This window comes from Arvicola amphibius, chromosome 8 (assembly GCF_903992535.2).
Source record: "Arvicola amphibius chromosome 8, mArvAmp1.2, whole genome shotgun sequence".
Classification (NCBI taxonomy): Eukaryota; Metazoa; Chordata; class Mammalia; order Rodentia; family Cricetidae; genus Arvicola; species Arvicola amphibius.
Genome location: NC_052054.1, coordinates 121707700 through 121734154, shown reverse-complemented (window position 1 = coordinate 121734154; position 26455 = coordinate 121707700).

Below are 26455 nucleotides of genomic sequence, written 5' to 3'. Positions count from 1 at the left end.
TGAGGTCATCTATGCTGTGCAAGCATCCTTTAGTTCTTTTAAAAGTACAGCATTCAGTGCGTACATCTATCATATTAGTGAGCTGCTTCTGCGAGTCAGCTTTTTAATGGTGTGTTTTCTCTATACGAGAACAGTCCTGAGGTTAAACTAATCCTAAAATCTTAAGAGTAATAATAACAAGCACTTACACTAGATATGTGTTGTGTCCATCAGAGGTCTAAATGCCTTTCAATAGTTTAGATATTTAATCATTATTCTAATCCCAGAGTATGGTGATATTCATATCCTCGTTTTCATAGAACCTTTAGTAGCTGGCCCAAGATCACATGATTAGTGAGTGACAAATTAAAGGATGAAATCTATCCATTTTTTTCTTTTTTCTCCTTTGCCATCACTCGTTTATTTTTCGTAAGGTTTCTGTGATCTCTAGGCCAAATGAAACTCCAAAAATAACAATTTTAATTTCCAAATTGAGGGCATGATTTCTAAATGGACCAAGTTATTTTTGTGAACCCTACATAAAATTCAGGAACAGAACTTTGGGAAGGATCTTCCAGATGGCAGCAAATCTTCCCAGTTCAGTAATTAAGCCTTTTGAGAATGTGACTCTGTGGTAAAGCCGCTGACTGATTAACTGTACAATATCAATTATATCAAATGGTCCTACTTTAATTCCGTCAAAATTTAGAGAAATCTGACATGCTGACATGAGATTCTGTGAACTGTGATAATGAGCCGCCAAATGTCACATAGTGCCACGGGGGGTTGGGGCACCCTTGCTCTCAGACTAAAGGTGGTTTTTACTTTACTCCTATTATTAAACACCACAGACAGTCATATATACATACATGTCCTGCTGAAATGAGCAATCTAATCTTTTGGGTTTATATGACTGAAATTGTTAAGTTTATATGACTTAAATTATTAAAGTGATTTGTTAAATTTGCAGAAAATAAATGTAACATTTAATTTTTGTGTGATTGAGGGAGATCATATACTTATGAAATTAGCCCCTTATTTTTTCCTCCCCATTCTTGTGAAGCATACCCCTCAAGCCTCTAAAGTTTAGAAGTTTAACTTGCCTAATTTTACAGTGGCAGAAACTTATCTGGCCATTAAGGACAAATCCAGACTGGTTAAATAGCCAAGCAAGAGTCACTGAGTGACAGAAACTTTCAACAGCTTGACTTTTCCGAAAGCAGAGGCAAAGTAGAGATGATCATCAATGTACGAGTTTGTCTCATTAATGGGACAGTAAGACTACCTTTAGGGAAATACATAAATGTAAAATGTCTGTTGTGTTCCAAAGGAGACAAAGAGAATACTATATATAATGACTTAGTAAAATGCCTCAATGACCTTAAGGAGTGCCCTGCTGTGGAAAATGCATTTTTTAAAATATAGAATATTTGCTGACTATTGCTCCAATAGCTTATCACCCTGGCTCCTTTCAACCTTCTTTCACGCACTTCCATGAACCTCCACATGGTTCCCACTTGGAACTTCCAGTACCCCACAAAAGTTAAAAGTCTAAAGTCCAACCCAGCCATTTTTTTTAACCAGCTTCCTTCCTTTTTTATTGATTTTTATTGAGCTCTACATTTTTCTTTGCTCCCCTCCCTTCCTCTCCCTTAGCTTTCAACCATCTCTCATAGTTCCCATGCTCCCAATTTACTCAGGAGATTTTGTCTTTTTCTACTTCCCATGTAGATTAGATCCATGGGTGTTTCTCTTAGGGCTCTCATTGTTGTCTAGGTTCTCTGGGATTGTGAATTGTAGGCTGGTGTTCTTTGCTTTATGTCTAAAAGCCACTTATGAGTAAGTAATATGATATTTGTCTTTCTGGGTCTGGGTTACCTCACTCAATATGACGTTGATAAATCCATCCATTTGCCTGCAAATTTCAAGATGTCATTATTTTTTTCTGTGTAGTGCTACATTGTGTAAATCTACCACATTTTCCTTATCCATTCTTCGGTAGAGAGGCATTTAAGTTGTTTCCATGTTCTGGCTATGACAAACAATGCTACTATGAACATAGTTGAGCACATGTCCTTGTGGTACGATTGAGCATCCTTTGGGTATATACCCAAAACTGGTATTGCTGGGTCTTGAGGAAGGTTGTTTCAAATTTTCTGAGAAATTGCCATACTGATATTCAGAGGGGCTGTACAAATTTGCACTCCCACTAGCAATGTAGGAGTGTTCCCTTTACCCCACAACCTCTCCAGCATAAGTTGTCATCAGTGTTTTTAATCTTGGTCATTCTTACAGGAGTAAGAGGCTTCCTTCCTTCTAACACGCCCCCTTCCCTTTGACCAGATAATAATGTCAGTACTATGGGAAGCTGGCAGTCTATGATCTTCCTTCTCTCTTCTCCTTTGTCTCACCCACCTCCAGTCCTTTATGAGCTATTTACTGAATTAGCTTATTCACTGGATATTTTGACTTGACTATAAAACAGCCATTTAAAAAGTTCTTCCGGCAGTTTCAGGAGATTGATCACAAGCGTGAGGGCCTGAGTTTTGCTCTCTAGAACACTTGTAAAAGGGGGCAGGGAGTTGTGGTGGCCAACCTTTATTCTCAGAGTGCTGGATGCAGACATGACGACTATCCAGAATAAGCTGGATAGCAAAACCAGCTCAAACCAGGAGTTCTGAGTTCACAAAGAGAATCTGCTTCAGTATCCAAAGTGGAGGATAATCTTGAAGGCTCCGAATGTCAACCCCAGATCTCCACAAGCACACATGCACATATGTGGTTATATACTCACACACAAATGCACCCACACATATGTGAACATTACTTCCCAAACAGACACAGCACACATACATATGCAAAATGAATGAATAAATGAATGAATGAATTTATTGAGTGACTTTATTTAGCTCACAGCCAAAACTTTTGCATTCTGGGATGGTATTTGGCAAATATTTTGGTTCCATGGGGCTCTTTGTACAAAAGTTGTCACTTTTCAGCTACCTCTGCTGTCCTCCATGGCTACTCTCTGCTGATATTCTCCTTGGTGGGTTTTTGTAAAGTCTGGAAACCTTTGTCTATGTTCCTTGACTCACTGGATATTTAGACATCCCTACTATGATAATGGCAATAGAGCTGATGAACACAGTGTCTTCCTGAGTTTGCACAATCATAGTTTTTCAATTAGATTTTTATTGTCTGTAGTTGGCTAAGGAAAAAAAAACTTGAAGCATCCAATGATTTAAGTGGAGACAGGTGCTTCCAAATTTTTACAAGTGCTAAAGCTTTTACCTCATCGTCTTCTACTAGCTGTAGGAAGGAGGGTGGATAAAACCCCACATTACTTCACCCTGCTGGTTCTCTATAGAGGCAGAGAACCAAAGTACAGCTGGGACGGCAGTTAATGGGAGAGGATTGCCAGTCCAGCTGCCTTTTTATCTCGAGCTTCTATGATTTACTCAATTACTTGCTACTATATTTAGAGAGTAAGATTACTTAAGACTCTTTTCCCTGAACTTTTGGGCTTAGTTACCATCTCTGGGTAACTAACATGGACACTGCCACTTAAGGCCTATTGCAAGTCTATTTCAGTGATGACATTTTCTGCCATTCTCCAGCTTGCTTAGGTCAGATTTTATAGAGTTAACTATTCAAAGACACTGGTGGCCCCTTCACCTTCAGCCATCATCTATCTATGATTCTATATTGCAGTGAAGCCTAATCTCTAAGCTTTTGATTCAACTGTTGAAGTATATAGAGTGAATTCAGACTTTACTTACGACTGGCCCATCATATTGATCACGTCGGCCTGGGCCACTGTAGCCTTCTAAGCCCTTATCTAGCATTATTAGAATCCATATTCCTCAAAGAGTTGTTGATCTAAATAAGTAAAATATTGTAGCATATTAGGTGTGGGGAGACTTTATGCTGTCTGTCAGGCAGATGCCGTCCTGAGGATGCTGTGAGCTCGACACGCAGGCAAATAGTTGTCTTCTCATACAGCGGAACTGATGACAGGTGACAAGAAGCTTCTGCACTCAGTTCTCTGATTCATCCGAGGGATGCTAAATTGGCATTTTTTTGTTCTAGAGTCCATTTCTTTCACAATTACAGCTGTTGTATAAAAGCCTTGGCAAGGATGTGAATTCATATTCTGATATGGTTCACTATTCACTTAGTTATTGAGTCTAATTCTCAGCCACTTCTTCTCCCTAATAAGCCAAGTTGTCCTTCAAGACACATTTCAAGGTAAAGACAGTAAGCGTGCATTACTCCAGGACTCTAGCAGAAAGAATTACATACTTAAATATTCACTTTATTAAGAGGAAAAATGAACTGGGTAAAACGAATGGAATGTAGGGAGCTGGGTTTGGTGAAGAAATCAGGGATAAATTAGAAAATCAAAGTAAACACTCACTTAAAAGGAGACTCAATTAAGGAATGTTCCAAAGAAACAGAGATAGAAAGAAAAACTAGGCGTAATAGATCTGATCATTACTTAATAAGTATTCATTCAGTCTCCACACTCAATATCCACGTAGGATTTACTGTTTTACTGAACTGGCTTGTATTTGGATGTGGATCTGGCTTTGGTCAGTGGAGTCTTGACAGATGTACTGAGACAAAAGGCTTGAGGTGTGCAGACCTGCTGCATTTGCTCTCCTACTTTCTGCTATGACAAGAATACGCTCTTGACAGAAAGATCAGAGATGCCCAGAGCAGAGCCATTGTCCAGACCAGCCAACTATAAACTGCTCTATTCAAGAATGCACAACTAAGAAATGATCCTTTATTGTTGAATGCTCGTGGGAGTTTTTTGGATGTCAGCTAAGTAACAAAACCTAAGTGATATATTAGATACCAAGGTTGTAAAAGCAAGGAGACTGGGCTTAAAACATTTTAAGTTCTTTGATTTGTTTTGATTAATGTAAAGCATAATACATGCACATGTTCACGTTATACATACATGCACACATTGCATGCTGCGGTGTTCAAAGCAAAGTTTTCCTACCTCTTCTTACTCCACATTACATATGTCTTCATTTACCTGTGTGCTGATGTGTGCATATACGAAAATGATAGTGTATTGTGTATATTCACAGATGATCCTTGGATTTTCTTGCTAGCTTGAGATGGTACTTTGTCAGTACATTTAGGAGAACTGACATTTAGCATGTAGAGTTGCCTAATAACCTATCATTTAGAATAATATAAATTATTTAGTTAAGCGCCACTTACATGGTATGGTTATCTTACATATTACTAATCAAACAAAGGGAAATTTTCAAACTACCAATAAAACTTCTAAACTATTTTTTGGAAAGCAGAAGGAGAAAATCAGTCAACTCTCTAGAAAGTAAAAACATGGAAAAAAAAGAAGGGAAGGAAATGTGTGGCATTTTGAATAATATGCAAGAAAAATGCAAAGCCCTCATGTATCCTCTTTATGAAATATGATGGTAATATTTTTAAGGAAAATATTCTCAGACTTCATATTTTTTAAAGCCCAGCTACATTAACAGGGTGTTCGCAGAAGATGGTTTAATATATATGAATTGAAAATGAGATATCACATGATATTTATCAGATATATTGTGGCATATATTAAAGGGATCATATTAAATTACTGTGTTTAGTAGTGTATACAATTATAATGTGATTCATCAAACAAATGAAACACTTCTCGGTCTGCTGACATGGAACTATAGGATATCTACATCTAAAGAGTGAAAACAGGGAATTTACAAGAATATATCAGAATCAAATAATTAAAGATCTTCCTTGAAAGGGAAGAATGTCAAACAAAGCAAAAAGGTAATGGTAAAAAAAACTGTGAACCAAACATTTAAAACCTTGATCTATTGATCAGTGCAAGCTCTCAAAACAAGTAGAGAATATATATTCTTTCAAGTGCATATAGATTATTTGTATGAAATAATCCACTTATTGGGCTTAGAGGAAATATTTACGTATAACAAGAAATTGATATCATGTAGAATGAACTCCAGGCCAAAATGGAACTAGCTTACAAAATAATTGAGGAGCAAAACTTTCTGTGTTAGCTAGCTAAAAACCTGAACTCCAAATAATATGGTTTGGAGGAGAAATAATGTCAGAAATTGGAATAATTAGAACTGGTTTCAGTGGCTATATAGCTTTAGAAATTAGGAATTTCCATAACAATTTATTATGTTCTTAAGGAGGCATCTTTAGCTCTTCTGTATTCTGTATATCCTAGAGAAAACAGAAAAAGATGGGAAAATGAGTTTAAATAGAAAATGATGAACAAATAAGTGAATTAGTGAAACAAATTTTAGTTTTCAAAAAAAGGTTAATAATAGAACAACAAATCTCTAGAAATTAGTTAAGATTGGCAAAATTTATTTTAAACCAAACCAAAAGACTTAAAAAATAAGTGTTTAGCCTGGAAAGGGAACATATGACATATCAGTTTCCAATGTAATGATACAAATAAAAAACAGTCGTCAGCCTCAGGCTAGATTTAATGTCATTGCTGGCCTCATGTTTGCTCTGGAACTTTAAAGAGCCTTTGAGTTCTCTGCAGGGGACCCTGTGCTTGGCCCCTGAGAAACTGCAGCTGATGCTTTAGGCATGCAGATCAGTGCTGAGTTTTGATGTACCTTCAAATGTTTTACAAAATTCTGAGTTTTAATGTGGTTTTGCTGAGAGTCTAAATTGACACAAGGACAAACGCCAGCAAGGACAGATTTATTCTCGCTCTCATTCCACATTAAATGCATATACTAAATCCTAGTCTCCAGCATGATGTAAACATTAGGTCTTTGACAGCAAGCAGGTCACGATGGGGAGCCCTAGTGCCATTATGGAAGAGGCAAGCGAACATGTCTTGTCTTTCTTCCCCCTCCATATGTAGGGCAGTGACAAAATTGTCACCTGAAGTTTAGAAAGCGTCCTCACCAGTTGCTGGGTCTATGAGCACATAATCTTAGGCCTTACAGACTCCAGACTCTGAGAAATACAGTCTCATCAAGTCACCCCATCACTGGTACGGTAACCCAAAATGACAGTTGGTTACTTTTTTTTTTCTTTTACTCTTTTGTAGATAAGATTCTACATTTCTATTTTTGGGTCTGTAAATTTTTTTCATGACATGGTTCTTCCACTATCAAAAGGTCAGTTGAATGAAATGGCACTCGTCCTCTGTTTGTTGTGCTACTAATCTCTTTCTTTATTGAGCAAAAATTTATCTTAATGCACTGTGCAATAAAAAATGATAACATAAACTCAATTGTTCACAATTGTTCCTAGCTAAACTTGTGTTTTCAAACATTACTTGCGTAAGATAAAGAGTTAATAATTTAAGTAAGATAAGTGAGACTTTTTAACAAAATTATAGAAATACAGTGAAGTAGATGGAAAGTTCTGGAATGGATTTTCTTGGGAGCCTTGTGAAGATTGTTTCTCTTTTGGGCTTGTCCTACGAATTGATTGTATAAAATGTCGATAGAGTGCTCATCCGTGTCCTGAGGGTGTGTGAGTTACATATGCAGATGTTTTGTTCTTGGAAAAAGTAGAAATGAGCACAAGTTCCTCTCAGCAACTGAAAAAGCAGCAGGTTTACAGCAAGGTAGAAGTCAGGAGCTGCTGTCTGATGCAGGTAAAGGAACAGCCAAAACCAGTTTGGGCAAGTCTGACTGCTAAGTGAGTCACCAGAAACTACAGTGCTAATCTTTTTCTTTTTTTTTTTCTTAAATAACTGATTGTTTTCCACTAAGATTAGGTCTGAGGTCAAGTAGAGTTTCCACATTCCAAGAAGCAAGATGGAACTACCTCTCCTAGAACATTTTATCTTCCCATCGAAAATATTGGTGCACACATTACCATAATTGCTGCCTCCTGACAGGAGTTCATACTGAAGTTAGTTGCTTTTTTAAAATGCATTCTTTTATTGGAGAATTTTATAGACACTACAATGTATTTTGATCATATTTCAGTCTCTCCTCCTCATCCTCGTAACCCCTCCCAGATCCACCCATCCATCCTTCCATTCCCTCAAAGTGTGTGTTCCACATATGTATTTTACTGAATCCAGTTTGTGATGTCCAGATATTCCTGTCAACACTTAAAGAAAAGTGACTCTCCCTTTCTCTGTCATTGTCACTCTGGTCATTATTAATAGTTCATAGAGTTTATTTCTGCATAGGACTATTGAAGACTTTTCTCCCCCTGTAGCCCGAAAGGCACCTTCTGCTGCTATGAAAGCTAGTCAGCTGGGAGGAAGTCTCTTGTTCAGTATGGTCATTTTCTGTTAAAGAAATATATATCTATATATTTCTTTATATATATGATTTATTTTATTTTATGTGCACTATCATGCATGTCTGCGTGAAGATATTGGATCCCTTGGAATTGGAGTTACAGACAGTTGTGGGATACCATGTGGGTAATTGGAATTGAACTTGGGTCCTCTGGTAGGTCATCCAGTAATCTTGACTGGGCAGTAATCTTAACCACTGAGCCATCTCTCCAGCCCCAGGAATAATTTTTTATTATGTGTTTATTTTTATGCAGTCAGATAAAGTTTACGGGGGTCAGTTCTTTCCTTCCATGTAGAGAAAGGAGGCTTCTTTAGCAGCTGGTTCCGCAAGGTTATTTTTTTTTTCTGTTGACATGTCACATGAAGAAAACTGTAGTATCCTTTGAAATAGCTGTTTCTTCCCCACGCCAGCTCCATATCCAGACATTCAGTATGCTCTGAATGTGAAGAATCGGAGCATATGTCAAGTCCAATTCTGTAGGAATAGAGTCTTCAAATGTACATTAGTAGTCCCTTGAAGAACTCAAATTGAATTCCAGTCAACACACTACAGGTGAGGATATCATCCTCGAGAATATGCACAGACTTTCGTAGCGTTCAAGTGGAAGAACTGCCAGAAAGTGGAACTGTCAGGGCAATGCCTGGCTCCTCGCTGCACCAGAAAGTGTCCAACACCATACGCTAATGGCGTTTCCTCAGTAAAGAAGATGATTTTAAGTTACTGAGTGAACTTTGCCACTAGATACATGCTTTTCTTGATGTATTATCACTGCAACCTATTTTGAGTTGTTTGACACCTCTAATACATGGCTTAATTTTCCGTGAGATTATTTCTCCAGTATGCAAGCAGGATGTATATGATGTGAAGTGGTATGGGATAAAAGAAACAGATGAGGAGACAGAGGGAGCCAGTATAGTACCCATTCTCATTTTCACCATTAGCAAGAGAGCCTTAATGTGTACTCTGAGCTCATGATCCTATGAGATGATGCCTTCATTTGAAATTTCCCTTTTAGTGATGAATGACTAGATGAAGCACTTTAAACAGGAGTCTACTGGAACTGCTCAGGCTGGGGAGACCCATGTGCTCACTTGTCTCCTTGTCTCCTTAGAGGCTAAGCTGCTCTTCCGAAATCGGCCAAAGAAGGTGTCATATTAATCTGTATTGTTGAGTTGACTGGATTTAGAATCCACAGGAAACACACCTCTGGGCTCTGTGAGGAAGTTTCCAGGGAAGGTGAGTAGGCGAAGACCCACTCTGAATGTGGCTTAAGACCCTCTAACATTTTTAGCTTTATAGGTAGAGGAGGAAGAGAGATGCAAAATGTGCAGTTAGGAGAGGAGGGTGTGTGAGCTTAAGGAGACATCCCAGGTCAACGCAGAGAAAGTGGATCTTAATAATAATTCTTAAAGTTATTAGTGCCATTGAAGAGAAACCATGTGTTCCTCATTGGTCCTATTGAAAAGGTGCCCTGAAGGCAGGGTCATACTCTTCAAAGTCTCCAACTCGTGAAGAAGAAAATGTATTAGAAAGCAGAATGTTTGAAGAGAGACCATCCTGAAAGGAATTCCTGCCTCAGATCAGCCATCCCAGGAAGTGTTTGCCACACTTGGCCTCCAAGACACAGAAGACCGTAGAAGTAGTGGTAGAAGTACGCAGCGGACGTGGCAACAAAACCAACGTGATGTTGGTTTCTAAAACCGTCAATGTCTAAGAGTTATGGTATCGCAGATCTTTGTACCAAGGTTGTAGAAAACTGCGGAGACCAGGTCACGTGTGGCAGAGTCAGATTCCTACAAGAAGACCCTGAATAGCCATTTCAAGGTGCCAGGAGGTCAAGCCTAAGCTTTAATGAAGACCTCAAGATGTTGGAGTTGCCAGGACAATGAGCTGTGGGAAGAAAAACTTCAGGCACAAGGTAAAGCAGGCTCAAGAGAGAGAGGCCTTGTGTGTTGCATGTTCCAGAACTAGAAGTGTTACCACAAGCCCTTGATGTGGGAGAGTCTTCTGTTTGAGTTGATTTCATTGGCTAATAAAGAAACTGCCTGGCCCATTTGATAGACCGCCCCTTAGGTGGGTGGAGTAGACAGAACAGGAAGAGGAAGTGAGGTAGAAGGATCAGTCAGATGCTATGCCTCTCCTAAGTTAGTCAGACCGCCATGCCTCTCCTCAGAGAGATGCCAGATGCCATGAAGCCAGCCACCAGGTCAGATGTGCTGAATCTTTCCCGGTAAGACACCACTTCGTGGTCCTACACAGATTATTAGATATGGGTTAGTCAAGATGTGAGTAAGAGGCTGAAAATAATGGGCCAGGCAGTATTTAAAAGAATACAGTTTCTGTGTAATTATTTTGGGGCATAAGCTAGTCAGGAGGCCGAAAGCAGGGCGGCAGGAATGCAGCCCACAGCCTCCTCACTACAGAATGGCGCCCACGCGGATAACCGAATCCACAGAAAGCTTGAGAAAGCTTGGGAAAGAATAGAGTAAAGCTCTATTTTTCGGGTCTGGCAAGCAAGCACTCTCATCTAAGAGAGGCTTCCTGACTCAGCTTCAGCTGCAAAACATTGCAGCTCCTTTAAGAGGTTCGGCTACGAAACACTTAAATGTTGTTGATGAAAATTAACTGCATGCTTTTCGGTTTTCAGCCGTAGCAGGAAAAAAGCTGTGTCGTTTTAAAATGCCGGCTTTCTGAGCCATCCTGCCAGGGCAAACTCTGGCTCTTTCAAGCAGGCGGTCCTGACTATGGAGTTTTTGAGTGTTGTTTAACACTGTTGCAGCTTGCTTGCTGGCAGGGACCTTGAACCGCCAAAGAGTTGTGGTACCTCTGCCATGAGGCTGGAAAGCTAGGGAATGGGCTGGATCTAGCCGCCAAAGTCACGGCTTTAGTCCTACTGATATTGTTTGGTAAAGTAAAGACTCATGTAGTCAGAAAGAGAGATATACAGTAAAAGAAAAATTCAAAGTTGAAGAAAATGTCTAAGTGGTTTACACTGTGTTAAAAATATATGCAGGCTAAAGGTTAAAGTTCTTAAAAAAAAAGGAAGTAGTTTGTTGTGGTGGTACACACCTTTAATCCCAACACTTGGGAGGCAGAGTTAGATTGACCTCTGTGACTTCAAGGTGTGGCAGCACACACCTTTAATCCCAATGCTTGGGAGGCAGAGACAGACAGATCTCTGTGAGTTCAAGGTGTGGTAGCATACGCCTTTAATCCCAGCACTTGGGAAGCAGAGGCAAGTGGATCTCTGAGAGTTCAAGGACAGCCTGGTCTACAGAGTTATTCCAGGACAAAGATATACAGAGAACCTGTCTCAAAAAGTAAAAGTAAAAATAAACGAAATAGAGGTTAAAACAAAACTGCACAAAGATGGAAAATACACGGAGAACCTTGATACTGTATGCTATTATGCTCTCTTTGAATTGTTTGAATGCTGAGGAAGGAGCAACAGCTGCTAAAAGATATTTGTTTATAAGTGCTGCTGAACTAATCCAAGATAGATATTTTGAAAATACTTTGACTTCAGAATTTGGATCTAAGGATATGATACTTTGGAAAAGAGATTATTTTATTTTTACAGAAAATGAGACCCTATGGATTGCTTCTATCCCAATATGGTATGATAGACCACGCCCTCCTGAAAGGTTGCTGTGAACACCTTCAGAAAATTACTTCACCCAACTGATGACTGAGATGAACCTGGCACACAGGTTACACCATGAAAGATCTGATTAACAGCGCCCCCATTCAGCATGAAGCAGTTTGGAGAGAAATAACTGCGCCCATATTCCCAAATATTGTTTATAAGTGTTCTTTTACATTTAAAGGGGGATATGATATAGATATGAATAATTTACATTGATATGGATTTTGCTTTAGTGATTTAAATTTAAGGTCAATTTTGTTTTATGTATATGTATTTCTGATACTGATTAAGGTATTGTGATTGTGTAGTTCATTTTAAAAATGTAATGTATATAGGTTGTTAATGGAAAGTCAATAATAGTAAAGCTTATAGTCATGTTAGTTAGATTTTCTAGATATATAGAGATATATTTTAGTTAGATAGGCATTCCTAATATCTTTCAAAGACTACAGAATATTCCACTTAAATGTTTTAATAACTTAGGGCTTTTCATGACAATGAGACTTGCCTGCTCCTGGCAGCACCATCTATTTCAAGAAGATGATGGGCATCAAAGAGGCTCCTTATGGAGTTTGATAGCCATTGGGCAAGAAACTGCTCTTGCTTGGACTGTTGCATAAACTGGACACAGAGAACCCACAGAGAGGACTGCTGAACTTGCCTAAATGTGAGATGATTCTTTGGGGTTCCTGACTCATGAAAGAGTCTGTGAGACATTCTGCAGGACACAGTAGATACTGACTGAACTGCCTTTGAAATTTCCTGCTTCATGGAAATGTCTCTGGATACTATGGGCCTGAAGGCTGAAGATGGATGCCCCAACAGTACAAAGGAACTTTGGGTGACTGTCCAGGCAGCGAGATGTCTCTGTCATTTCTAGAGTTTTGTAAGTTGCTTATTTCTTATTTACTTAGGTAATATTATATCCTTCTGGAGTCTTTGATGGAGTTGAAGAATGGATAGATAAAGTTTTCCTTTGTTATGATAAAAGATAAAATGGATATAATATTGTAACTAATTCTTACTTGATAACTATTTTGTTATATGTAATTTTACTATGTTAAAGTTAAAGCCTTTCTTTTATTGTTTAAACAGAAAAAGGGGAAATGATGTGGGAGAGTCTTCTGTTTGAGTTGATTTCATTGGCTAATAAAGAAACTGCCTGGCCCATTTGATAGACCGCCCCTTAGGTGGGTGGAGTAGACAGAACAGGAAGAGGAAGTGAGGTAGAAGGATCAGTCAGATGCTATGCCTCTCCTAAGTTAGTCAGACCGCCATGCCTCTCCTCAGAGAGATGCCAGATGCCATGAAGCCAGCCACCAGGTCAGATGTGCTGAATCTTTCCCGGTAAGACACCACTTCGTGGTCCTACACAGATTATTAGATATGGGTTAGTCAAGATGTGAGTAAGAGGCAGAAAATAATGGGCCAGGCAGTATTTAAAAGAATACAATTTGTGTGTCGTTATTTTGGGGCATAAGCTAGCCGGTGGCTGGGAGCTGGACGGCGGGAACGCGGCCGGCAGCTCCACACTACAAGCCCTGTATGTTGGACATGGGTTTGGCATTAGCCCTTCTGTGCTTCAGTCTTTCTTTGGTACCCTCTTTTTTGCTATCCCGCTCGTGTTCGCTTCTGGGATGGAAATGTTTATTTCAGGCCACTGTATGCTGTATATGAAGTATTTAATTTGTATTTTGATTTTCTAGATGATCAGAGTTAAAAGTTTGTCTTAAGGGCTGAGGAGATGACTCACTGGGGGAAGTGTTTGCGGCACAAGTGAGGACCCAAGGCTGAATCACCATCAGTCACATAAAAAGTGGGTGCCAAGGGGCGTGTTTGCAATCTGAGAGCTAAGCGTCAGAAACGAGACTGACCTGGCTGTGCTGGTCTAACCAATGACTGAATCTCCAGGATTAGTAACAGACCCTGACTTACAAGATAAGGTGATGAGTGTCAGAGAAAGACATCTAATGCTGACTTCTGGCCTCTAAATGTGCACACATGTGTAAAGCACAACACCACGTCTGCTCTTCACGCTATTCGCTATGGTATGGTACGCAACTGTACTACATGATGGTACGCTAGTCTCGGTAAGGGGCTGGAGATTGAAACACACACAGAGACACAGAGACACAGGTCGTCCTTGGATCCCCTAAGAATGTCCCCTTTATTGTGTTCCAGGGTAGCTTATATAAGGATCCTTAACTGATAGCCATGCCCCAGTCGCCAAACCTACCAGAAACCACTCCCCTGCCATTAGGAACTCCTAAGGGTCTCATGCTCAGAGAAGCTGCAAACACAGGAAAACAAATTGTTTTGCTCAGAGCAGCTGCAAGCATTGGAAAACAAGTTGTTTACAGGAAATTCAGGATCTGGGGGTCCACAGCCCCCCCCACATGGGTATACACTCCTGTGTAAATACAGATACACTATCGCCACCCCCAACACAAACCCATATACACTTTGTCTTTAGTCTCAGAAGATACTTTGGACATGGATTTTTAAAAATTGTATTATGGGCATATATGTTGTCTAATTGTGAATGCTGGAATCCACATATCAGTAGTGGCCTACATAGGTGCTGGGAACTCAACTCTTGTCCTCTGTGGAAGAGCAGTACATTCTCTCAACTGTTGTGCCGTCTCTCCAGTCTGAAAAGTTGGTTGTTTCCTGAGATTTTGTTTGTTTGGTTTGTGTTGTTTTCATTTCTTCAGTGCTGAGATTGTATTTAGGGCTTAGCACATGCTAGGCAATCACTTTACCACTGAGTTTCATTTGCAGCCCAACATTGAGATTTTGAACAAAGTCAGAAGTATAAAATTTTTGGGCACATTTATAGACGCACTGAACATGTTTGCACTGTGATGCTGTAATGGCCCTTGGAGGACTGAGGTGGGATGTGTGACTAAAGCAATGTGTGATTTGCTTATGACTTTCATGATCAAAACACCTATAAGGCAAACAAGTAAGCAAACAAGCATTATGAGACAGAATAAAAACAAATCCCCCTCCCCCCCCGAAATAGCATTGAGTTCCTTTTCTGTTAGTATCTGCTGCAGAACGTGGGGCCTGTCTTGAAGTGTGGTTTGTGTATCCAGTGAGATCAGTTATCAATTGGAGGTAGCTCTGGGTTAGGGATGGGACTTGTGTCTCCTTTGCCTCTCAACAGTGGGACACCATCTGACTCAGGCCTCTGCAGGCTGTGAGTTCATGTGCTTATCAGTCTTGCTGTGTCTAAAGTGTAGAAGGAGCGGCGGGCTGTGTCCCGCCACCCGGTTAGCTTTGCCCAAAATAATTACACGGAAACTGTATTCTTTTAAAACACTGCCTGCCCCATAGTTTCAGCTCTTATTGGCTAATTCTCACATCTTCCTTTAACCCATATTTAGTAATCTGTGTAGTACCACGAGGTGCGGCTTACCAGGAGAGATCTTAACCTGCATCCATCTAGGAGAGGAGAAGCAAGGAGACTGCATATGGTGACTGCCTGAAGCATCTCCCCAACTGCCTGCTACCCCTTTTCCCACAATTCTGTTCTGTCTACTCTGCCTACCTAATTTTCTGTCTCTTAAAGGGCCAAGGCAGTATCTTTAATAAAAATGAAAGTAACACATAGACACTCCTCCATCACTAAAGTCCTGTTTGCTTGCTGTCTTCCATCACCACTGGCTCTAATACCCTTTTTGCCTCGTCTTCTGCATACTCAGGTAATGCAAAGAAATAGAGACTATGAATTGAGAGAGCAGAGGGATGGTGCATGCAAGGGTTTGGAGGAAGGAAAGGGAGAGAGAAAACATATTATTATTTTAGTTTCAAAGACATTTGTAGCTATTGCAAATGAAATGCTTCTGGATGTCAAGTGGTGAAGGATGGACTTACAATGATTAATCTTTTCGTCTTGCCTGGGTTTGGAATCATCTAGGAGACAGGACTGTGAATACGTGTGTGAGGGAGTTTTCAGGCAGACCTGTTGAAATATGAGTCGCTCTATTGTACGCACAGGGTGAGCAGCCATGCCAAGCTTAAGACTCTTGCTTGATCTTTGTCCCTCCCTGAATGCCTGTTGCTTGGAAGGAGGAAGTGGCGCGCACTTCTAAAGCCATCTTCTCATGGTAGAGTGTTGGCGGGAGACCAGGTCCTTTAAGAGAGCTGCACTTGGTGTTGCCTCCCATGGTCTGGAGAACTGCTGTCAACTTTGTTTTCTTCATTACATGAGCCTCCACCAAATTCCAGCCATAAAGAAATTATAGGAAACTAGGGAAATTGTTCACATTCAAGCTGTTGAACTTCTGAGCTGACCAGAACAGTACACAGCATCTTACTAAGCTGTGAAACACGATACAATGAGGAAGGAACTGCGGCCTTGACCCATACGGTTGCACTCTACCGTCAGCAACTGATTTCCTAACTCCCACCCCTAAGATGCACAGAGAAGGAAGAGAGAATAATGTAAAAGTAAATAAATAGAAAAAGAAGGGCAGTTACCTGGTTAAGCATTACTTTTAAAAGGGGACCTGTGTCAAGCAGTGGTAACACATGCCTTTAATCCCAGCACTCGGGAGGCAGAGGCAGGCAGATCTCTGTGAGTTCGAAGCCAGCCTGGTCTACAAGAGGTAGTTCCAGGACAGCTGAGGCTGTTACACAGAAAAACCCTGTCTCAAAAAAAAAAAAAAAAAAAAAATGGGAGGACCTGTATGAAGGCACGCCTACACCCGTTTCCACCTTTAACCATCTGCAGGCAACGTGACATCTTTCCAGATGCTTCCCTCTTGTATGTACAAACTGTCTCCTTACTGTGGAATTGCTCTTAAGTTTCTAGAACCCTCTGGATTCCACTTTGTTAGAAGGAGCAGAGGACTAGCATCTTCCATAGTCATCTCTAACCATCACCAGAGGCAAGGGTTTGCATACCTCTCCCACGCTGGCTAAGCAGAATAGACCTGTTATAGACCTCTCCTCTGGGATAGAAGAGAGTCACGCTCAGCATGGCTGTGGTTGGGCACAGATGGCTATGTTACCTCCTCGCTGTTCCTGTCCTGAAGAGCACTTTGTGCAAGCTACACTGACTTCCACCTCCGGCTTTTCCTGGAAACCCCAGCTGAAGACAGGGCGATAACAAGAATTTCAACATTCTTATCAGAAAACAGTAGGCAGAAATAGAGTATCTACCATCCTCATCTAGCTTCTGAAATTTGAGCTTACTGACCTGTATTTGATGTGCTTACAAAGAAAATGGATTCCCTTTGGGATAACAGGTTCATTCTGGAAGCTTGTAATATGAGTCTGAACTTCAGGAGAGATGTCGGGCACAGGGACATATTAAATTAAAATAAGCAGGGTTGTAAACTTATTCCGTATGAATTATGCTGATTTACTTTTCTATGAACTACTTGGCCGTTCTCACCTAATTTTAAAATTCAGTACAGCTGTGAGTTTCATTAAATGTTTATGATCCTATTAAGGGATATATATTTTTTGCTTTAATAAAAGGAAGTTGATAAAGCTTCATTATCTGTCGTTTGAAAGAAAGAGTAAAAAAAAAATCTAAGATCTAGAAAGTGAGTCTATAATATGTCATCGTAAATCTTCTATTCCCTAAGCCTTTGTCTCTCTCTGACATCAAAGATAAATGACTATTACTGGAATTACTATCTCTTAAATATATCATGATTCTTCAACATTATTACCAAAAGGCTGTTATGAAAACTTCACTAAAATAGAATTTGATTTTCTTTCTATGAACTGTAAGGGTGACTGATATTTTAGAGCCTATAGTAGGAATGATATCCCTAGTAACTCAGTGGGCTTTCTTTATGGACTAAAATTCCTTCATATCTGAAAAGGGAAATTACAAAATTTTGTGACAAAATTTGTCCTAGGTCATATATATATATTGAAAGCCACAATCAATTCAGTCACTTTACTGAAAGAGGTTAGTGTCTCTTCAGGCTCTGAACTTTTGCTTCCAAAAGGCAGAAGCCTGGTTGCAAAATAATATAACCCAACTGATACAAGGAGAGGGCTTAAGAAACAACTTTAGCCTCTTTGAAGTTCTCATCTCTCCTACCAGAAACAGAGATGTTACTGCAAGCCCTTTGCATTATTGTGAGTAACAAGCATAATTCATCCAAAAACGTGTGTCTATGCAGAAGTCCCTGCCCCAGTTGCTATGGAGCCGTCTATGTCTCTGACATTACTAAGGCTCATTTTGGATTAGAAGGGTGTGCATCTGAAAGACATCGAAGACTGCTTGTGTGGTCTGGAAAGGGACAAAAAAATGAAAGCAAATATTTGAAAGCCTCGTTCCATGTGAAGAGCCTACGCATGCTAATGAGGACGGTACTAGAAAAGTGACATTGTTTCCGATGTAAAAAGATAGAACTTCCGGAAGGGTGAGATTTTTAATTTAAAATTTAGATCATGAGTTGGAAGCATTCCAGCTCTAAATGATGCTGACCAGAATTCTGTTTTAGGTATTTGGTCCCGTCTTTTAGAATTTCTCCTTTGGAGGCAACTGTAAAATAATTGGAAATCATTGACTTATCCTATGTCCTGAGGCATTTGGGGGTCCTTATGCTTTCTCTATTGTTCCCCATTGCTAAGGGGCTTGTCTCTGAAGCCATGGACACAATTCCTGGGAAGATGACAGTCACAGGCTGCAGAAAATGCAAATACAGTGCTGCACAAGCTGCCAGCCCTTCTCTTGCCTTCACTTTAGGTTCATGTCTGTGTTTCCACTTCAACTTTTTAGGAGTTTTCCATATTTATTTATTTGTCTATTTAGTTATTATTGGTGTGTGAGTGTGTGTGTGTGATGTATGTACATATTCTTGTGTGCAGGTGGACACTGCACACAGATTCTCATGGACATGTCTGCCTGTGCATGTGAGGCCGAATTCTGTCAGGCTTCTTCCTCAATTATGCTTTAGCTGACTTTCAGAGACGGTACACTTCACCTAGCTCATCGACTCAGCCAAGTTTTCTGACCAATGGGCGGTGGGGATCCACCTGTCTACCTCTAAGCTCTGGGATTGCTGACATGCACATTGCCACACTCAGCTTTTACATGGGTGTCGGGAACTGAACTCAAGTCTTTGCTGGTGTCACAAGCCCTTTACCCATTGATTTACCTCTCCACAGCCTTTTATTTATTTTAGAAATGCTCTCAGATCTTTTTCTGAGATGGAGGTGAAGAATGAGTGGATGTGACGATAGAACAAAATTATAAAAGAAGAGTACCAATGGGCACCATCTCAGGTTCATGACTATGAAGGTTAAAAGGCTGATTAGCAAATTTGGTGTAATCATGAAGCAGGTATTTTAAACGCATTTCAACACTTACAGTATAAACACTCTGATCAGTGACCCAGGCTTTCTTTTTAAACTTCTATCTCCTTCATCTTGCTTCCTGACAATGTCAGTGCAGCCAGATGGGTTATAATGACCAGGATACTTCCTGTAATTTTGTTTGAAATACTTTCTAAAATGTATCTGTGTCTGTATTAGAAACCGTGGCTCTTAAATGTGCACGGCTCTCTTTGGTGCTCTCTGCTTCGTTATCCACCTCTTCCTCATGAAGATGAAGTCACGGGGCAGAGGTCTCAGGTAAACCACACCACATTAGGATGACTCCATGGAGGAGGCCCTTGTTAGACAGGTGGTTCGCCATTTTTAAAAGGTGGAAGAGCAGAGACGAGACTGACTCTTTTATGTGAGATCACCTTGTTTCCACTAAATTGGCGCCCCTCCATCCTGCACTCCCATCTGCAAATACGTGATGTCCTAGTTGAAGCATGCAATGTACCACGGAAGTTAGTTTCCACATTATCTTTGAGTTTTGATTTTGATATGAATATCAGATTAGGAGAGGATGTGAGTTTGGCTATAATTACAGCTCTCACACATTTGAGACTTGCAGATTTCTCAGAATTTATAATTTTCTTTGCCCTCCAGGATTTCCAGTTTACCCTACTCATGAAGAGTTTTATCAAAAAACTCTAGGTTTTGAAAACTTTTTCTTTATAACTGTTGCAAATTTTATTAATCCCATGCTTCAATTTAAAACAGTATCATTTTTTATCAAAGGTAAGAATATTAAGGCAAAAGAGTGACGTAAGGGACCACAGGCGGCTGCTGTAGCCCTTACCAAGAGAGTGTTACTAGGATGAGAGAGACTGATCGCAGCCAGAAGGGAAGAGGGAGCGAAACTAAAAAATGCTGTGTGTTTCTCCTGAGCAGACACCCATCTAGAGTTGAAAGCAATTTTAGAACCTGGATACTATTGTTCTTATCATCTTTCTATGCATATTTGCCACTTGAAGAAAGTTTTCTTCGGCAGAAATCCTGCAGATATTTTGTGGATACTTCTGTCATATGTATTTGCCAGCATGTGTTACCTAATTAAAGTAGGAGTTTTTGTGTCACATATATAGTCTTTTATCCACTCTGAACCTGTGTGTGTGTGTGTGTGACTGAAACAGCAACAGCTACACCTTAGAAGCACAAACTGTTAAAAGAGCTATATTTTAAATTTACTAAATAATAAATTCGAGGAAATAATTGGCAGAGAGTGCTGAAGCTAATGTAAATAAATTTAGAAACCACTGCTCATCTAGCAAAAACATTACTTGTAAAATAATTTTAACTGCCTGGCCATTAACTGTAGGCAGGCCGTTTCTCCTATGAAAGGTTAAAGGAGACACTGAGCTCAATGAATTCCAAAGTGACTTCTTTCTGTCAATGTTTCCAATAAGACAAGTATTAGGCGTAAAGGAACACACTCCTCTTGATATTTGTCCAAACGTAATACACTTCTGAGAGACACCCATTAAGTTGATCTAGTGAGCCCCCCTTTTCTCTCTTGGTCCCCACACCCCACTGCCTAGTGATCAGAGCAGATGGAAAAGGAATCGTAAATAAGGTGAGACTGAACTTTTTAAGAAGTAATTATGATGTGAGAGGCTCTGAAAACGAAAGGTCACTACTGGAAGATACGTGGAAAGGATACGATAATCTTCAGTTTAAGAGAAACCGAACTCTTACTAAGAAAGATGAAGGAACCTTGGATGATGAAAAGATCCATTCCATCTCAAAAGCGCTGTAGAGCCGTGGAGTAACTAAAGGAAAGAAGACAACGTAAGGCCACACGTGACAGTGTTTTCCTGATGGAACTTGAGGTTGGCTTTCTCAGGCTCTGGGGAAAGCTACCTGTGTTGAATGCTCTATTTGGAGACTGTGGGTGAGGATACTGTTTAACCTCACAGGGTTGCTGTGGTCGTGGAATGCATTTAAACACAATTTCCTGGTCTAAACAAAGTGTTCAAGAGTAATAATCAGCATAGGAGAGTATTTGAGGGATGGAGTCTACTCATCTGGATGAAGCTGAACCATAAAGGACACATTCATCTGCAAATCTCCTTTCGAGAAAGCATAGAATTTTATAAATCTGACCTTTGCTCACCGGTAGTCTCAGCCAGTAAACTAAATGTGAGGAGGTTACTAGGGAAGCTGTCACTACGGACCCAGACATTAGCATACTGGTTAGGTGATAACAGCAATAGAAAAAGAACAAAGTCCTGGGGAGAAAGTGTAACTTCTCAGAAAATTACTGACAAGATCAGACTTTTAAATTGGTGAGACATTAGTTCTGTCCCACCGTCTCCATGAGTGAACGCATCCCTCTCGTTCCTGACTTTCTCCCTCATGTTCTCGCTCCTTCTGCTCCTCATCGGGACCTTGGGAGCTCAGTCCAGTGCTCCAATGTGGGGCTCAGTCACCTTCCCCATCTGTCGCCAGCTGGAGGTTCCCTCACGGTCCTGACTTTCTTTCTCATGTTCTCTCTCCTTCTGCTCCTCATCAGGACCTTGGGAGCTCAGTCCGGTGCTCCAAGGTGGGGCTCTGTCATTTTCTTCATCTATCGTCAGGTGGAGGTTCTATGGTGATATGCAAGAAATTCATCAGTATGGCTATAGGAACTGGCCTTTTCAGGCTCCCTCTCCTCAGCTGCCCAAGGAACTAACTGGGGGCGTCTCCCTGGAAACCTGGGAACCCCTCTAGGGTCAAGTCTCTTGACAACCCTCAGGTAGCTCCTTAAATTCAGATATATGCTTCCCTGCTCTCATATCCACCCTTCCTATATCCCAAGCACCCCATTCCTCCGAGCTCCCCCCGCTCTCCCCTTCACACTTTTCTCTCCCCATCATCACCAACTCCAGTTGGAATGGGACTGATGGATCATGCGACCAAACCCGTCTCTCTGAGTGTGGCCAACAGCGGGGGCTGACTGAGAAGCAAAGGACAATGGCTCTGGGCTCTGATTGTTCTTCATGGACGGGCTCTGTGGGAGCCTTCTCAGCTTGGTCGATCACCTTCCTGGACCTGGGGGGAGTTGGGAGGACCTTGGTCTTAGCATAGAGTGGGGAACCCTGATGGCTCCTTGGCCTTGAGAGGGAGGGAGGGGAGGTATGGGTGGAGGGGAGGGGAGGGAAGGGGGAGAAGGAGGGGAGAGAAAGGGGAGAAGGAGGGGAGGGAGGGGGGAGGAGGAGGGAAGGAGATGGAAATTTTTAAATATAAAAAAAAAAGAAAAGACAAGAAAAAAGAAAAACAAAAAACAAAAAAAATTAAATAAATAAATAAATTGGTGAGACATAAGAAGAAAGGTCACTTACTTAAATATTATGATGATCCTGCTTGTCAGGTTAGCACCAGAGGTGCTAAGTCTAAAATGAACTGTGATGCGTGAAAAATGTTAAGGTTAACACAAAACTTAAAATAAGTAACAGGGTTCCCAGAGAAGCAGAATTAATATATGAGATGCACTTTCTTGGGCAAAGGCGAGAGAAATTTTGAAGCTTGCTCACAAAAGGAAGTGATGAAGCCAAACTGCTCTTAAGTAGGGACTGGTTCAAGCCATGGAATTCTTAACTCATGAGCCTCAAGATTATTGGAATTTTGAGGGGTAAGCTGGCATACCCTTGATCTTGGAATTTCAGTAAATGAAGACCTTTTCTGTCTAAGGGTAAACAACCATAAGGGTAGAAAGAAAAGGGGTTTGCTGGGCTGGCTGATTGCTATCCCAGAAGAACAGCAGTGATTTTGAATACATGAGGTGATGTAATTCCAGTGCTGTCCCTATCAACTCCGAGGCGAACTATGGGAAGCACACAGTGACATTTCATATAACAGTAAGTGAAGAGTTTGCCTACTAAAGCTTCAGAAAAGCATGGTGTCCAGGAGTGGAATTTGCCAGAGGCAGCCTGGTAGGATATCAGTTGACAGAGAAAAAATGCTTCAACATCAGCCATGTGAGAGCAAGTGGAAGCACCTCCATGTTTAGTTAAATTTCACAGATAGCATCAGCACGTTGGTTTTGGCGACTGTTAGGATCATGGCGGCAGATGTTAGTGCAGACAGCTGACTTCAAGAAGTGATGATGATTAACACAACCTTAAGGGGGCTGTCGCGCATTTGTACTCAGATGTGGAGAGTATGGAACGAAATCTGACCCTCTAAATTAGAAGCAAGGATGTGAAAGAATCCAAACTGAAAGTGAGTCAAGAAACTCCAATTCTTCTTATGGAAGTTATACTGCCCATAGCGTGTCGTTCTTTGTGCTGAAGGAACATTACCCCAGATCCATCATGGACAGCTAGCTTTGTAAAATAAGAAAAAGAATCAGTGAAAAATGACATAGAAGCAAATGCAGCTCACAAGTGAAGCCCTGAGTACAAAATGGACTTGAAAACTGTGTATGGTTGATTGCTATGTAGGGTGTCACCCAACTGAACTGCAGCACAGAGTCGAATCTGAGATGGAATTTTCCATCCTTGGGATACCTGTTGTATATACTGAAAGTGTCAATCCTTACCCAACACCACAGAGTACATAGATTGCAGAGATCACTGCAGGCGAGGCTGACTGCCCCAGTGCTGAGACATACCTCTTAACTTAAGGAGGAAAATGTGCCTAAACCCAAGGTGTTTCATAAAGAAGATCTTATAGTAAGGGATAGTGTGGTGGTGTATATCCAGAACTCCAGCACCCAGGAAGCTGAGATAGTAGGATAAAGACTCTAAAAGTCAGACTGGACTCCAAAATAAGACCTTTTCTAAAATCAAAACAAAACTGACAACCAACCAAACAAACAAATATCAAACCTAAACGCACACACACACACACACACACACACACACACACTGAAAACAATGTTTTCTCATTCTTTCTCTGTATGTATGTACATACAGGCTTTACGAAAGTAAAACCTGACATGATTGGAAGATATGGTATGAGAGACTGGAAACTTGGATTACTTTGCAGTGCACAAAGTTTGTTCCTGAAGAATTTGTACACCAATGTTCCTAGGATACGGATGTAAGGAGCCTGACTTGTTACAGCTGAAATTTTATCTGAGCATTAAAACACACGATTTTTAATATATTACCCTTCACGTTAAAAGGAGCTAACACTAAATTTTATTTATGCAAGATTTTCATTTTACATTTAATTTAATGAGCTGTATCAAATTTTATGGTCACTGTTTTTCAATTTTTAATACTCAAAGGACATCAGTAATGTGCTGACTTGACATGAGGAGCGCACAGACATGAACAGAGTGATCAGCTGTGGAATCCGTGGGCTGTAATTCCAAAGCAAAGGTCCTGCCAGGTAGTAAGACATCAGACTTTCATCAGGACTTCGTCCTCATGAAAGACACAGCCTGGATGCTGCCGATCTAATATCACAAAGCCCTCCAAGGCTTTAAAGGACTGGGAATGGGGAGCAATAAAACACATTTTATAGATGCTTTCTGTGAAGTCGAGTGATGAGAATTAAATAATCAAACACAGGACCGTGAGAAACCCTGCCATACAGGCGGGAAAGTGTGGGTCTGCTGTACCGGCTTCATTGGCTCTCAGCTGTAATTCATTTAAAGAGTGGTTAACAAGTTCATGTATCTGTTTCCTGTCCATACCGATAACATCTTTCTTCTGCATTGTTCTGAGAATGAAATAAATCAATACATTTTTAGTACCAAAATTATATTAGATACTGATAAGTATTCAGTAGAGTCAATCTAGGCCCTAACAAAATAGGCAGCAAATCTCTCATGTTAAATATTGTTCTATTATTTGAAAACAGGTAAGTGACCGGGGTTTCTCTGTGTGTTCTCCCCCTGCTGTTACTTAGAATGGAGAGAGCATTTGGTCCCCACCAGCATCTCCAGCAGCTTTTCAGAATGGGTATGGCTGGCATTTGGTAGGCAGTGTTTATGTGCCACGTGGAAAACTAAATATTTACATGCATTATCATTTTTTACCCTCCACAAAACCTGTGATATAGTGGTAACTAATACCATCCTTAAAAAACGAAAAAATAGAAACAAGAGATTCAAGTAAGCAGTGAAGAGCGAGGTTTCTTTAAGCCCAGAGTACTGGCCGTTGGGTGCCACTGCCTCCCTCGCTTGTGGTAAGTTGGCCTTAGTCACTGTTGGCCATCACAGTGTCCCACACCCACAGGCACCACACCTTTTGTGCTAGGGAAGTTGGAGTAAACCCCAACATAAGCAACAACAAAAGTTGCAATAAAAGCTTTTCATTACCCCCAGGGAAATGTTCAAAGAATTCAGGTTTTCATTTGCAAAGTCACAGAGCCCTAGGTTCTTTATGTATAAACTGGGCATAACATTTCTCCTACAGAATTGCTGCAATGCCTCACATGACACAGTGTGTGTCAAGTGCTTGCCAAAGTGCCCGGAGTGTGGCAGCAGCTGGTGTCATTGCTGATGCGTCCTTGAGAGGAAGTGGAGGGCTGGGTTTAAGGGAGGAAGAGAAAGTTCAGGAATGCCAATGTAGTTTGAGGAGAAGACTCCAAACACCCTTACACTCATGCCATGAAGATTTGTATTCTGTTCTAGGGTAATTCAAATTTGCTTCCTTACTACTCTGCTTGCTGAAAGCTGTGTCCTTTAAAAACATATGGGTAAGTATCATATTGTGTGTGAAAATCAAAGAGGCACTTGTCTAAAAATACGTAACCTGGATTCTATTCCTGGCCTAGCTACAGACTCCTGTTAACTTATTAATATGTGCATGCCTCAATTTTTATATGTATATATAGAATTAACCCTCTCCTACTTGCAGGAATTTTATTAGGGTGCAGCACACATATACTCCTGGTGAGAAGTAGCACGGATAAGTGAAGTTCCTATTAGTGGCTCACACTTGCTTAGATTACAAAAGTCCTCAGTGCTAGAAAATGAGGGTTCTTTTTGCTTATAAAGAAGAAATAGCACTCATTTGCTTAGTTAGGAAAGACTTCCCTATGAGCAATTTTGTTTCCTTATCTACGGTATCTTATATTTTAAATGAAAAACTAAATATTCACTCCAGCAAAGAGCTACTCTGCTTTGCCTTGGTGGCCCAATGCTGGAACTTTAACAAGTTTGATCATCATAATGCAAGGCCACAAATTGATTGTTTTATATATTTATTAAACCTTGATAAGTAATCTGAATTCTTAACTTTAGAATTGA